At 39.3% G+C, this 14,594-nt stretch overlaps 1 protein-coding gene across 2 annotated transcripts in view; it reads left to right on the forward strand.

The window, feature by feature from the left end:
* Positions 1 to 14,373, forward strand: part of SNX12 (sorting nexin 12) — a 103,568-nt gene extending 89,195 nt beyond the window's left edge. The window contains exons 6-7 of one of the 2 annotated variants that reach the window (XR_008707836.1): positions 8,803 to 8,931; positions 13,951 to 14,373. The gene's annotated coding sequence lies outside the window, so the exon portion shown is untranslated. The remainder of the gene's footprint in view (positions 1 to 8,802; positions 8,932 to 13,950) is intronic. The other variant, XR_008707838.1, reaches the window with a different exon arrangement.
* Positions 14,374 to 14,594: the final 221 nt, after the last annotated feature.

Below are 14,594 nucleotides of genomic sequence, written 5' to 3' on the forward strand. Positions count from 1 at the left end.
CTTATTCTACTCTTATTAGACTATTACAATAGTCATCCCTGTGGTCTTCCTGCCTCCTGTCTCTTTCCCATTCCAGTTTTCTTCTATACTTTGCTATAGCTCCTATCCTACTGTCCATTACTTTGCTTAAAAGTCTCTGTTGGGGTTCCTCAAAAAGTTAAACACAGATTTATCATATGACTTGGCAGTTCTACTTCTAGATATATTATCAAAGATAATTGAAAATAGGCTTTACAATGTATACTTGTACATGAATGTTCATAACAGCATTATTCATAATAGCCCCAAAATGGAAATAACCCAAATATCCATTGACTGATAAGCAAAATGTGGTATACCCATACAATGAAACACTATTCAGCAAAAAAAAGAAAGAATGAATGAATGATGTACTGATACATGCTACAACATTGGTGAAGAGAACAAAATCCTAAGTTTAAAAAGCCAGACAGAAAAAGCCTCACACTGTATGATTCCACTTATATGAAATATCTAAAATGTAAAATTCTTAGAGACAGAAATCAGATTAGTGGTTGCCAGGGGCTTGGGGGGTTAAGAGGGCAATCAGGAGTGACTGCTTAGTAGGCACATAGTTTCTTTCTGAATGATGAAATGTTCTGGAATTAGTGGTAATGGTTGCACAACAATATGAATACACCAGAAACTACTGAATTTGTACACCTTAATAGTTAAAATGGTGACTTTTATGTTATGAAAACTTTATCTCAACTACAAAAACATTATTTCTCTACTTATAGGATAAAGTTAAAATTCTTTAACTTGGCATACAAGGTCTCTTTTCATAATATCCATGCACTTCCTCTCACAAATACTCTAAACATGTTGAATGTAATACTTCCCTTTTGTATCTGTGTCTTTACATATTCTGTTCCCTCTGCCTAGAATACTAATATTTTTCTATTCCACCTTGGCAAACTTATACTCACTTTGGAAGATCCTGCTAAAATATTACCTTCATGTGAAGCTTTTTCTAGCTACCCTAGGCACACATAGTTGCTCCTTGGTCTATGTTCCCACAACACCTTATTTATATTTTTGCTCTAGAATTTAGCTTAATTGTTTTGTAACTTGTCAGCAATATACGTTTCCCATTTAATCACTGAGTTTTTTGCCTTTTTGGAGGTCATAGATGATATAAAGTATAGACTCTTTCTAGATAAATACACATATATTAATATATTTACAGTTTTCATGTAATTTAATTGAGTTCATGAACCTCCCAAAGGGCATGTGCAGACCCACTCATCTGCATTAGAATCACCTGGAGTTTTTTTTTTAGCCAATTTCCAGGTCCCACACCCGGTTACTAAATCAGGATCTTTGGAGGTGATATTTTTATTCACTAGACACTATGGAACACTTTGAGAATAAAAATATGAATGTGACTTTTGCTCTTAAGAAATAAAGACAATCTAGTGGTAAGGGAAACAAATAGAAAAAATGTGATAAAGTAACAACAGAGAGTGAGATTAGATATATCTTCATAGAGAATGCAATTAAACAGAGACAGAGAATGAATAAGCACTTACTAAGTACACAAGGTAAGGAAGGGCATTTCAGGAAGAAATTAAATTACCCAGGCATGAAATGGTAAAACCGCATGGCCCATTCTTGTAATTGAAAATAGACTGGTATAAGGAATTGATAGAAGATAAAGAAGATAAAGTTGGATAGGTGGGCAGGAGTCAGAACACAAAAGGGCCTTTTATACCAAACTATGTGGTAGCCATTGGAGAGTTGGGGTTTTTTGTTTTGTTTTTTTGCCATACCACATAGCTTACAAGATCTTAGTTCCCCAACCAGGGATTGAACCCCATCCAGCAGTGAAAGTATTGAGTCCTAACCACTGAACTTCCAGGGCATTCCCATTGGAGAGTGTTAAAGGGGAAAGTCCACTGTGTTTTAGACAACCGGTTACAGTTTGAAGAATACACTAGGAAAGACCAGAGGAAGGGAGATTAATTTAGAAGGCTATCGGAATTGTATCAGGGAGAAGTGAGGTCCTAAACAAAAGAGAGGAAGTGATAGATTTAGAGAAGTATTTCTGAAAAAGATTCAATAGACCTTTGTTTACTAAGTGACTGTGAAGAGTATGAGAGGAATTAAGAAGGGAGTGGCATTGGGGGGCTTCCCTGGTGGTTCAGTGGCTAAAACTCTGAGCTCCCAATGCTGGGGGCTTGGGTTTGATCCCTGGTCAGGGAACTAGATGCCACATGCTACAACTAAGAGTTTGCATGCCACAACTAAGATCCAGCACAGTCAAATAAATATTAATAAATATTTTTTTTAAAGAAACTGAAAAAAAAAAAGAAGGGAGTAGCATTGAAATGGCTTAAAGCCCTAAAAGGCCCTGGTTTAGGAGTCTAGATTAATGGTGAGACAATTAACAAAGAATAAAACTGTTGGCAACAAAACAAGTTTGGGGAGTGGTAACTGTAATATAATAATCACTAACATTTATAGAGAGCCCATTGTATGGCAGGTACTATGCATGCATGCTAAGTTGCTTCCGTCGTGTCCAACTCTTTGCAACCCTGCCAGGTTCCTCTGTCCATGGGATTGTCCAGACAAGAATACTGGAGTGGGTTGCTACACCCTCCTCCAGGGGATTTTCCTGACCCGTCTCCTGAATCTCCTGTGTTGCAGGTGGATTCTTTACTGCTGAGCCACCAAGGAAGCCCCAGCAGGTAAAACCCTATCTCCACTGCTACCCCTGCTAGATAATAAATTCTACCTGGATTATTGTGATAGCTTAGTCTGTCTGCTTCCACTTTTGCCCTTCAACAGTTTGGTTTTTCTCAGAGTAGATACAGTGATCTTTTCAAAAGAGTAAGGACTTATGCTTCTGGTTATAATGGACTAAAAAGGACTGGATTTACTCTTTGACCTTAAATAACTACAAAACTGGACAAAATAAATGAAACAACAGTTCAGAGAGAGTGAGCCTGGCTAGAGTCAAGCAATCTCTTTGAGTTTAGAAGGCAGTGTTGAGAATCCAGGGAAATGGAAGTGGCTAAAATTCACAGGGCACAGTAACAAAGAGAAGAAACATGCACATAGAGAGACGGAGAGAGAGAGATACAAAGAGACAAAGAGAGAAAGAGAAAGAATATTGCCTCAGTAGTACAGATAAATTAGCTTTAGACCAAAGACTTCCCCGATGGCTCAGCAGGTAAAGAATCTGCCTGCAATGCAGGAGACATAGGATATGCAGGTTTGATCCCTGGGTCAGGAAGATCCCCTGGAGGAGTGAATGGCAACCCGCTCCAGTATTTCTTGCCTGAAAAATCTCATGAACAGAGGAGCCTGGCAGGCTATAGTCCAAAGGGTCTCAAAGAGTCAGACACGACTGAGCAACTAAGCATGTGCACACATGTGTGCGTGTGCACACACACACACACAGGTTGCTTTAATTCTACCTAACAAAACTTAAGAGCAAGCCTTAAAGGATTAAATTGTTTCTGAGTAACTTTATTATCTCAGAACAAATTGCACAAGTATTTAAAGGAAAAACGAAGAAAAATTCCAGCACTCAACAACATAAAATCCCCAATGCCTTGTATCCAGTAATAAATAATGAAGTATACAAAGCAAGAAACTATGAGCAAAATCAATCAACAGATACAGACCCAGAAATAGCACAGATGATAGAATCAGTAGACAAAGACTTTGAAGTTCGAATATACTCTATTTGTTCAATAAAGTAAAGGAAAATGTGATCATATTGAGGAGAGATATGGAGGATATTAAAAGACTGAAATTAAACTTATAGATATTAATGTCTGAGAAAAAATTACTTGACTGGATTAATAGATTAGACAAACCAAAGGAAAAATTAATGAACTTGAAGACACAGCCGTAGAAACTATCTGAAATGAAACACACAGAGAAAAAAATGAGTAGAAGAAAAAATTAACAGAGTATCAGTGTGCAGTGGGACAACTTCCAGTGGTCTGAACTTGGGAGAGATATTTAAAGTAAAGATAGAGATTTGCTAGTCTCAATGATAATAGGTGGTATTTGAAGATAGAAGACTGGATGCCACTGCAGAGGGAGAAAACAGAGGTGAAACAGAAGAGGGCCAATGACAGAATTTGGGAGAATGGCTTTGTATAAATAAGGGGTCCCTTTCTAGCAGTGTTTGTTAGAAAGCGGATTCCAGAAGCTCTGGTTTCAAAATTTGTCACTGACAAAAGTTTCTCAGCCTTCATAGCCAGATTTCTTGAAAAACCATTCTATATTCTCTACTGCCTCTTCTTGCATATGTGATTGCAAAGAAAAATTTGATGGTATTCAGGGGCTATGATCTAGGCAGAGGGAGCAATATATAGATGAGCAGATAAGTATGCATGACCATAGTATTTGGGGGAGAATTTCAAGTAACATGTTATTAATGTGTAGGGATTATGTAATGGAGTAGCAAGAACTGAAGCTGTAAGGATCAGCATGGATCACTAGGGAACCATGGCAGGCTTTTAAGCAGAAGACTAATATGATTACATGTGTATTTTAGAAAAGGCCATCCTGGTGGAGTGTAGAAAATGGATTAGAAGTAAACAGGTGGAGGCAGGGAGATAAGTTAGGAAGTATATTAGTTTCCTAGAACTGCCATAACCAATTACCATAAATTAGTTGGCTTAATGCCCTTCCCAGGTGGCACAGTGGTAAAGAATCTGCCTGCCAATGCAAGAGATGAAAGAGATGTGAATTTGATTCCTAGGTCAGGAAGATCCCCTGAAGTAGGAAATGGCAACCCACTCCAGTATTCTTGCCTGGAGAATCCCAGGGACAGAGGAGCCTGGTAGGCTGCCGTCTATGGGGTTGCACAGAGTTGGGCACAACTGAAGTGACTTAGCAGCAGTAGCAGGGTCGTCTTTGCTATGTGAGGGCTTTCTCTAGTAGTGGCACATGGGCTTCTCATTGTGGTGGCTTCTCTTATTGTGTCAGCTCAATTATTCTTAAACAAACTGTCTGATAATTATTTTTTCCAACTTTATTGAGCTATAATTGACATATAACACTGTGTAAGTTCAAGGTATACAATGCATTGATTTTTATACATGTACATATTGTAAAATGATTACCACCAGCCACATAATTACCATTTCTTTTTTGTGATGAGAATATTTAAGGTCCTCTCTTAGCAACGTTCAAGTATATAATACAGTATTTTTAATTACAGTCACAATCCTGTACATTAGATACTCATCATTTATTTATTTTATAACTGAAATTATGTACCCTTTGAACATTTCTCCTTCTCCTCTACTCCCCAGCACCTAGAAACTACCATTCTGCTCTCTGTTTCTATGAGTTCAGTTTTTTAGATTCCACATATAAGTGACAGCATACTATATTTGTCTTCGTCTGACTTATTTCACTTAGTATAATGCCCTTAAAGTTCATCTATGTTGTTGCAAATGGCAGAATTTCCTTCTTTCTTGTGGCTGAATATTGCATTGTATGTATGTGCATATATATGTGTGTGTATGTGTATCCCACAACTTTTTTATCCATTCATCTGTCAGTGGACACCTAGGATGTTTCCATATCTTGGCTGTTGTGAATAATTCTGCAAAAAACATTTGTTGTTGTTGTTCAGTCACTAAGTTGTGTCTGACTCTTTGCAACCCCATGAACTGCAGCATGCCAGGCTGCTGTCCCAACTATCTCCCAGAGTCTGCTCAAACTCATGTTCATTGAGTCAGTGATGCCATCCAACCATCTCATCCTCTGTCACCCTCATCTCCTCCTGCCCTCAATCTTTCCCAGTAGCAGGGTCTTTTCCAACGAGTCAGCTCTTCACATCATGTGGCCAAAGTATTGGAGCTTCAGCTTCAGCATCAGTCCTTCCAGTGAATATTCAGGATCGATTTCCTTTAGGATTGACTGGTTTGATCTCCTTGCTGTCTAAGGGACTCTCAAGAGTCTTCCCCAGCACCACAATTCAAAAGCATCAATTCTTTGGTGCTCAGCCTTCTTTATAGTCCAACTCTTACATCCATACATGACTACTGGAAAAACTATAGCTTTGACTAGATGGACCTTTGTTGGCAAACTGATGTCTTTGCTTTTTAATATGCTGTCTGGGTTTGTCATTGCTTTTCTTCCAAAGAGCAAGTGTCTTTTAATTTCATGCCTGCAGTCATTGTCCACAGTGATTTTAGAGCCCAAGAAAATAAACTCTGTCACTGTTTCACTTTTTCCTCTTCTATTTGCCATGAAGTGATGGGACTGGATGCTATGATCTTAGTTTTTTTAATATTGAATTTTAAGCCAGATTTTTCACTCTCCTCTTTCACCCTCATTAAGAGGCTCTTTTAGTTCCTCTTCATTTTCTGCCATTAGAGTGGTATCATCTGCATATCTGAGGCTGTTGATATTTCTCCCAGCAATCTTGATTCCAGCTTGTGATTCATCCAGCCCGCCATTTTGCATGATGTCCTTGCATTAAGTTAAATAAGCAAGATGACAATATACAGCCTTCACGTACTCCTTTTCCAATTTGGAACCAGTCCATTGTTCCATGTCCAGTTCTAACTGTTGCTTCTCGATCTGCATACAGGTTTCTCAGGAGGCAGGTAAGGTGGTGAAAATATTTGTGGTCTGGTATTCCCATCTCTTGAAGAATTTTCCACAGTTTTTGTGATCTACACAGTCAAAGGCTTTAGCATAGTCAATGAAACAAGTAGGTGTTTTTCTGGTATTTCCTTGCTTTCTCTATGATCCAGCCAATGTTGGCAATCTGATCTCTGGTTTCTCTGTCTTTTCTAAACACAAGTTTTACATCTGGAAGTTCTTGGTTCACGTACTGCTGAAGCCTATTACTTAAAGCCTAATTGGCTGTTTGTGATTGGCTGTCCTTATTGTTGTGATTTTGAAACCTTGAAGCTTAGATTCTGGCTTGCTTACATAGGCCACCATGGCATTAGAGCCACATCAGTGTAATGGCCTCCTTATTTAATTAATTTAATAACATATATATATTTATACATGTATCTGTATTAAGGTAAAATGAATTCATACTAATATTTCCAATTCATATCTATTACCCTGTGGGTCATTTTACCTTCTTCCCTTTGCTTATCTGTATCCTCCCACTTCAACACTAAGAAACCTGGCTCCTACAGTCCACCATCAGATAGTTAATTGTTCAATTCCAGTATACATGTATAGTGGTTTCAGAATTATTAGCCTGTACCCTTAGGGGAAAAAATTTTGTCAACTAGAATAGAATGCTTATGTACAGTCCCTTTTGCCTATACTCTTAAACATCACTCATTTACAAAGTTACTTAGGTTTGCACCCACTTCAGAAGCGTTCTTTTGTACTTTTGTAACCCAAATTGCAAATTCTTTTTTCATGTTGTGCATTCTGACCTTTGTATCGCTTGATCTCCTAAGTGATTTTTTTGTTTTAGTTAAATATATTAAGTTTTTTTCATATTTTACTTTGTGCTCTAAAGTTCTATGGGTTTGGAAAAAAATATTAAGCATCTACCATTACAGTATCATAGAGAAAAGTTCACTGTCCTGAAATATTCCCCTGTCCTTCAACCTCCTCCTCTTCTCCAAATACCTGGAAACCAGTGATGTTTTTACTGTCATTTTAGTTTTGCCTCTTTTAGAATGTCATATAAATGGAATCATACAGTATGTCATCTTTTCATACTGACTTGTTTCACATATAAATCATTTATGTTTATGATTCATCCATGTTTTTGCATGGGTTGGTACTTCATTCCCTGTTATCTTTCAGTAGTATCCCATTGTTTGGATATACCATAGTCTGTTTATCTAGTCACTTACTGGATTACATCTTGGTTGCTTCTAGTAATTATGAGTAAAGCTTCTGTAAACATTCACATACCCCCCGAAAAAGATCCTCACAGAAGAAATATTTGAGCTGAATATTCAAAGAAAAGGAGGAGATTACTAAGTAGAATGAGTAAGAATATCATGAAAAGGAGGAGATTACTAAGTAGAATGAGTAAGAATATCATGAGGAAGGGCAGAGAGGGATGAAAGAAGAAAGCATATTTGGGGCCATCAGAAAGTTTTCCTTAATTGAAATGGTACTTTTATGATGACAAAATTGGAAAGGTAGGATGGGACTAGGTCATAAAGATTCATGGAGTTTGGGCTTTATCCTTATAAGCCAATGTTTTCCAACTTCACTTATTCATATTCTACCTTTACCATTTTAATTTTTTAAATTTAGTCAATAATATTTTTGAAATTATGAGTTTAATATATATTTCCTATGAATATTAAAATAAAAGTATGCCTCTTAAAATAAAAATGTTTTCATTTGTTTTCCAGCAGTGGTACACTATAATTGTTTAGAAAGATAGTCTGAGAGTGTTATATGAGAGAGAATGGATGGGGGAATAAAACATGTGATTATTGACAGATGATGAAGTCCTGAATTAAAAAAAAAAAAAAAACAAAAACAAGCCTTATTCGCAGGGATGGTAAAGAGGGGAAGGGATTTAAAAGATATTTAGGAACTAGAATAGACAGGACTTATTAATTAGAAGAAGGTCGGGATATTTATGAGCTAAAATCTGGATTTAGTGACTAAGTGGAAGGGTGGAAGATTACAGAGAAGGAAGGATCTTGAATTACTTGTAGGTCTCTTGTCTTGGAAGTGAATGATGATACCAGTCCACCAGAGCAGAGAACAAGAGTAAAATTAGGTTTGAGGGGAAAAAATTTCTCTCAAAAATTTATTTAATTGACATTTTCTTTTAAGTTACAAATATGTTTTTTCTCATTGTAGGAAGTGAAATAATAAATGCAAGAAGATAAAGGACTTCCTTGGTGACCCAGTGGTTAAGAATCAATCTACCTGTTAATGCAGGGGACACAGGTTTCATTCCTGCTCTGCAAAGATTCCACACGCCCTGAGGTAACTAAGCCCGTGCACCAAAACTATTGAGTCTATGCTCTAGAGCCTATGAGCCACAACTACTGAGCCTACATGCTGCAACTACTGAAGCCTGCATGCTCTAGATCCCCTGCTCTGCAAACAAAAGAGGCTACTGCAATGAGAAGCCCATGCACTGCAACCAGAGGGTAGGCCTCTATTCTACAACTAGAGAAAGCCCATGTGCAGCAACAAATGGATTTTATTTCTTCATTTTTAATATTATTTATTTATTTATTCTTAAAAAAAAGAAGAAGATAAAGGTAAAATCTCCCCTTTCAATGGTAACAATGACCCTATATGCAGGACAGCAGGGGAGACACAGATGTAGAGAACAGACTTTTGGACTCTGTGGGAGAAGGTGCGGGTGGGATGATATGAGAGAGTAGCATTGAAACATGTATATTACCATATGTAAAACAGATGACCAGGGTAAGTTCAATGTATGAGGCAGGGCACTTAAAGCCACTGCTCTGGGACAACCCAGAGGGATGGGATGAATCACCCATGGCTGATTCATGTCGATGTATGGCAAAAACCACCACAATCTTGTAATTAGCTTCCAATTAAAATAAATTAATTTTTAAAATTAAAAAAATCTCCCCTTTCATATTCCCTTCCCCTCCCCTTGTAATATTGAGGGTACCAATTTGTGGAGCCTTTCACACCTTCATTATGTGTATGTATTTATACACACAGATACGATTTTTTTAAATAAAAATGAAATCATATTCTTCCTCCCTCTCCCTCCCTCCTTCCCCTCTCTCTCTGAAACTGAGTCACACAGCCGCTTTGTGGTTCCTTCCATAGCACCTGCACATCATTCCTCAGTGGTAGCAGGCCCAAAGTGGGAGGTGACAGTAAGAACAGAGGGCCAAGAAACAGAACTCTGTTAGAGCCATCCAATGGAGGCAAAACTTCTCATAGCACAAGACAGGTCTGTATAGTCTCCACTGGTCCCACACACAGCAATAGAGCATGCTGTCCTCCCCACATACAGCTCACTGCTTGGAGCCAAGTTCTCACTGAGTCCTGACAGCAGCCCCTTCCGTTTTACTCACAGTTGAATGCATTCTGTTGTATGTGCATGATACTCTCCTTCCACTGCTGGGACTTGCTCTGAGATGACTATGTCTTAATCTCACTGGTCCCACACTGATGCCAAAGTCTAAGGAGTCCACATGGGGTAACTGTAGTCGTGCTTAGAGACCTTGCCCTTGGCGAAACACTGGTTGGGGTCTGCATCCTCCAAGTGGTCCAGGTATTTGTCCCTTGCACACACTGGTAATCCTCTTAGTGCTTGTCCCTGATCTTCTCCCTGGGTTGATGCACACGATCTCCTCACCTGCCAGTGGGGCCTTGCCATCAGCTGTTTGATATGATAACGGTCTGTGAGGTATGGGTCCGGGAGGTGACCCAGGCTGTAAGTCCTCTGGTGCTAACAGGATATGAGGGAGGAGATCCTCTGAACAAGTTGTTCCTTCTGAGACGAATTAGCAGTTGTATTAATAAAACGTTGTCATCGCAAAGCTCCAGTTTCATAATGGACAGTGAAAGATGATGTTGAGCTTTTTATAAGGTCTTTGGTTTCCTCACTCGAGGCTTTGGAAATTAAGTCAAAACTAACTGTTGTCAACCTTCCAATGATGAAAGGTTGGGTTGACTTTGGTGTGAAAGTGAAAGTGAAGTCGTCTCTGATTCTTTGCGACCCCATGGACTATAGCCTACAATGCTCCTCCGTCCATGGGATTTTCCAGGCAAGAGTACTGGAGTGGGTTGCCATTTCCTTCTCCAGAGGATCTTCTCAACCCAGGGATCGAACCTGGGTCTCCCGCATTGTAGGCAGATGCTTTACCATCTGAGCCACCAGGGAAGACTCTGGTGTAGACCGAGTCATTTCTTAAAAGTGTTCCAATACCACCAGTTTGTCTTTCTGTCCTTCACTTTTTCTCTTTCTGTCTTTTATGAGAAAGCCGATTCGTCCGTTGCCATCACGACTGAGCAATTCACACACGCACACACGCGCGCACGCATGCGCACACGCACACGCATGCGCACACACGCACACACAGGCGCACACACGCACGCATGCGCACACACAACATTACAGATTCCGCTTTCCTTCTTGTGGGAACCAACCCGCCCAGCTGAAGTCACCTCAGGTCATAACTACAGCCTCCACGTGCACAATATAGCTGTCCTCACCCAGGTGTGATTCTTCTATCATTTTCCTATTCACCTACATTCCTGTCCCGTGATGGTGGGCAGCTTTTCTCCCTTCATCTTCCTGTCTGCTACCCTCCCCGCTTATTTACATCTTCAGAGATCACCTGATTTAGTTGGAGGCGGAGAATGGTAGCAACTGGAGCGACTGGAGTGCAAGGGCAGGGTTGCATATACAATCTGGTTGGGGGAGCGGGGACTGAGCACCCGTGAGGCGAGAGGATGGAGGCCAGCAGGGACTCAGGGGACTTGGGAGTCAGTAGAGGGGAGATGGAAACGATTTGGGTGGAAAAACTACCACGTGGCTGAGAGGCGGGGACTGCTGGGAGAAGGAGAGGGCAAGCTGTTGGAGGGGGGCTCAATCCTGGACCTCCCCACCCCCCACCGCTAGACCAATCAGGGCTTGGGGGGAGCTAGGGGAGTTATACCTGTGAGGCGGTACAGGGCACCTCACTGAGCCCTATCTATTTCCCCCAATTTATTCCATATTGGATTCTTAACCATCCTCAACGCGGGGAGCTTCCCTTTTTCTCATTAGGACACCAGTTGTATTATACTGGGCTTCCTAGGTGGCGCAGTGGTAAAGAACTCGCCTACCAATGCAGGAGACACAGGTTCTTCCCTGGGTGGGTAAAGAACTTGCCTACCAAGCATGCTGGCACCCTGATATCCTAACTTCCAGCCACTAGAACTGTGAGAAACAAATTTCTGTTGTTTGTAAGCTACCCCCTCTACAGTACTTTGTCATAGAAGCCAGAACTAAGACAACCCTGTTTCCAGATAAGGCCACATTCACAGGTACTGGTATTAGGACTTCAATATATCTTTCTATGGGATACAATTCAATCTATAATAGTAATTAGTGATAAAATATAGTAATTATTGATATGTTAAGACTTGAGTCTCCCATTTCATTATTTTCTGTTTGTGTCCTCTGTTCTTCTTTCTCTTCTTTTGCTTTCCTGTACTTGCTTGAACATTTTTAAGGATTCTATCTTGATTTATTTATAGTATTTTTGAGCACACTGCTCTATATAGTTTTCTTAGTTGTTGTTATAAGTGTTACAATATAAACATGTAACTTATAATCAGTTTAGTTCAGTTGCTCAGTTGTGTCTGACTCTTTGTGACCCCATGGACTGCAGCACTCCAGGCTTCCCTGTCCATCACCAACTCCCAGAGCTTGCTCAAACTCATGTCCATTGAGTTGTTGATGTCATCCAACCATCTCATCCTCTGTCATCCCCTTCTCTTCCTGCCTTCAATCTTTCCCATCATCAGGGTCTTTTCCAATGAGTCAGTTCTTCACATCAGGTGGCCAAAGTATTGGAGCTTCAGCTTCAGCATCAGTCCTTCCAGTGAATATTTAGGATTGATTTCCTTTAGTATTGACTGGTTGGATCTCCTTGCAGTCCAAGGGACTCTCAAGAGTCTTCTCCAACACCACAGTTCAAAACCATCAATTCTTCAGTGCTCAGCTTTCTTTATGGTCCAACTCTCAGATCCATACATGACTACTAGAAAAACCATAGCTTTGACTGTACAGACCTTTGTTAGCAAAGTAGTGTTTATGTTTTTTAATATGCTGTCTAGATTGGTCATAGCTTTTCTTCCAAGGAGCAAACATGTTTTAATTTCATGGCTGCAGTCACCATCTGCAGTGATTTTGGAGCCCAAGAAAATAAAGTCTGTCACTGTTTCCATTGTTTCCCCATCTATTTTCCATGAAGTGATGGGATTGGATGCCATGATCTTAGTTTTTTGAATGTTGAGTTTTAAACAAGTTTGAGAACCCCATGAACAGTGACTTATAATAGTCTACTCTTTTTAGTATTTTACTACTTCAACTACAGTAGAGAGACCTTATTTTCATTTAGATTGCTTTATGATACCCCCATTAAAAATGTATAATTGTCTTAAGTATTTCTTCTACATGTATTGAGCCACCACATTAGATAGTGTTATAATTTTAGCTTTAACCATCAAATATGATTTAAGAAACTCATGAAAAAGATAGTATTCCCCCATTTTCACCCATTCTGATGTACTTTCCTTTCTAAATTTCCAGACCTCCTTTTATCATTTCCTTTCCATTTAGAGAACTTCCTTTAGCTGTTCTTGAAGGGCAGGTTTGCTAGCAACACATTCTCTCAGTTTTCCTTTGAATGAAGGATAGTTTTGACAGATACAGAATTTGTTGTTGACTGTTAGTTATTTTTTAAAATTTTTTGACATGTACACACTGCTTTATTTATTTTTGGCTATGCTGGGCCTTCGTTGCTGCATGCAAGCTTTCTCTAGTTGCAGAGGGCGGGAGCTGAATAGCCCCCTCTACTCTCCCATTGTGGAGCATGGGCTCTAGGAACATGGGCTTCAGTAGTTGCAGCTCGCAGGCTCTAGAGCACAGGCTCAGTAGTTGTGGTGCATGGGCTTAGTTGCTCTGAGGCATGTGAAATCTTCCCAGACCAGTGATCAAACCGGTGTCCCCTGCATTGGCAGGTGGATTCCTAATAACTCTGCCACCAGGGAAGTCCAACAGTTGTTTATTTTTGACTAATCTTTATTTTTTAGAACAGTTTTAGGTTTACAGAAAAATTGAGAAAATAGTACAGTTTCCATATACCCCACACTGTTTTCCCTATTGTTAACATCTTACATTAGTATATTCGTATGGTACATTTGTTACAGTTAATGAAGTAATATCAATACATTATTATTAAAGTCTATACTTTATCCAAATTTCCTTTGTTTTAACCTGATGTTCTTTATCTGTTTCAGAACCACCCAAGATACCACATTGCATCTAGTCATCATGTCTTCTTAGGCTCCTCTTGGCTGTGACAGTTTCTCAGATTTGTATTCCTTTTGATGACCTTGATGGTTTTGAGGAGCACTGGACAGCTGTTTTATAGAATATCCTTTACTAGAATTTATCCAATGCATGATAAAACTGGAGTTATAGGTCTTGGGAAGGAAGACCACAGAGGTAAAGTACCATTTTCACTGCATCGTATCAAGTGTACACACTATCAAATGATTTCTCACTTTAGATGTTCACATTGAACACTCGGCTAGGTGGTGTTTGTCAGGTTTCCTCAAAGTAAAGTTACTATTCTATCCCCCTTCCTGTGTTGTACTCTTAGAAGTCACTGTGTATACCCAAACTTGAGTAGAGTTTTGCTCTACTACCTCCTTGGGAGCAAACTATCAAAATAAATTATTTAGAGTTTTGCATGGGAGATTTGTCTTTTTTCCTCCATATATGCATGTATATATGTATATACATATATGTGGCATTATGAATAAATGTATTAATATGCTTGTATGTATTTATCCATCAAATCAATCATTATATGAGTATAAATATATACTCATGGATATTTATTTTATACTTTGGGTTATAACCCAATACTATTTTATTA

Source organism: Bubalus kerabau, chromosome X (assembly GCF_029407905.1).
Source record: "Bubalus kerabau isolate K-KA32 ecotype Philippines breed swamp buffalo chromosome X, PCC_UOA_SB_1v2, whole genome shotgun sequence".
In the NCBI taxonomy this organism is placed as follows: domain Eukaryota; kingdom Metazoa; phylum Chordata; class Mammalia; order Artiodactyla; family Bovidae; genus Bubalus; species Bubalus kerabau.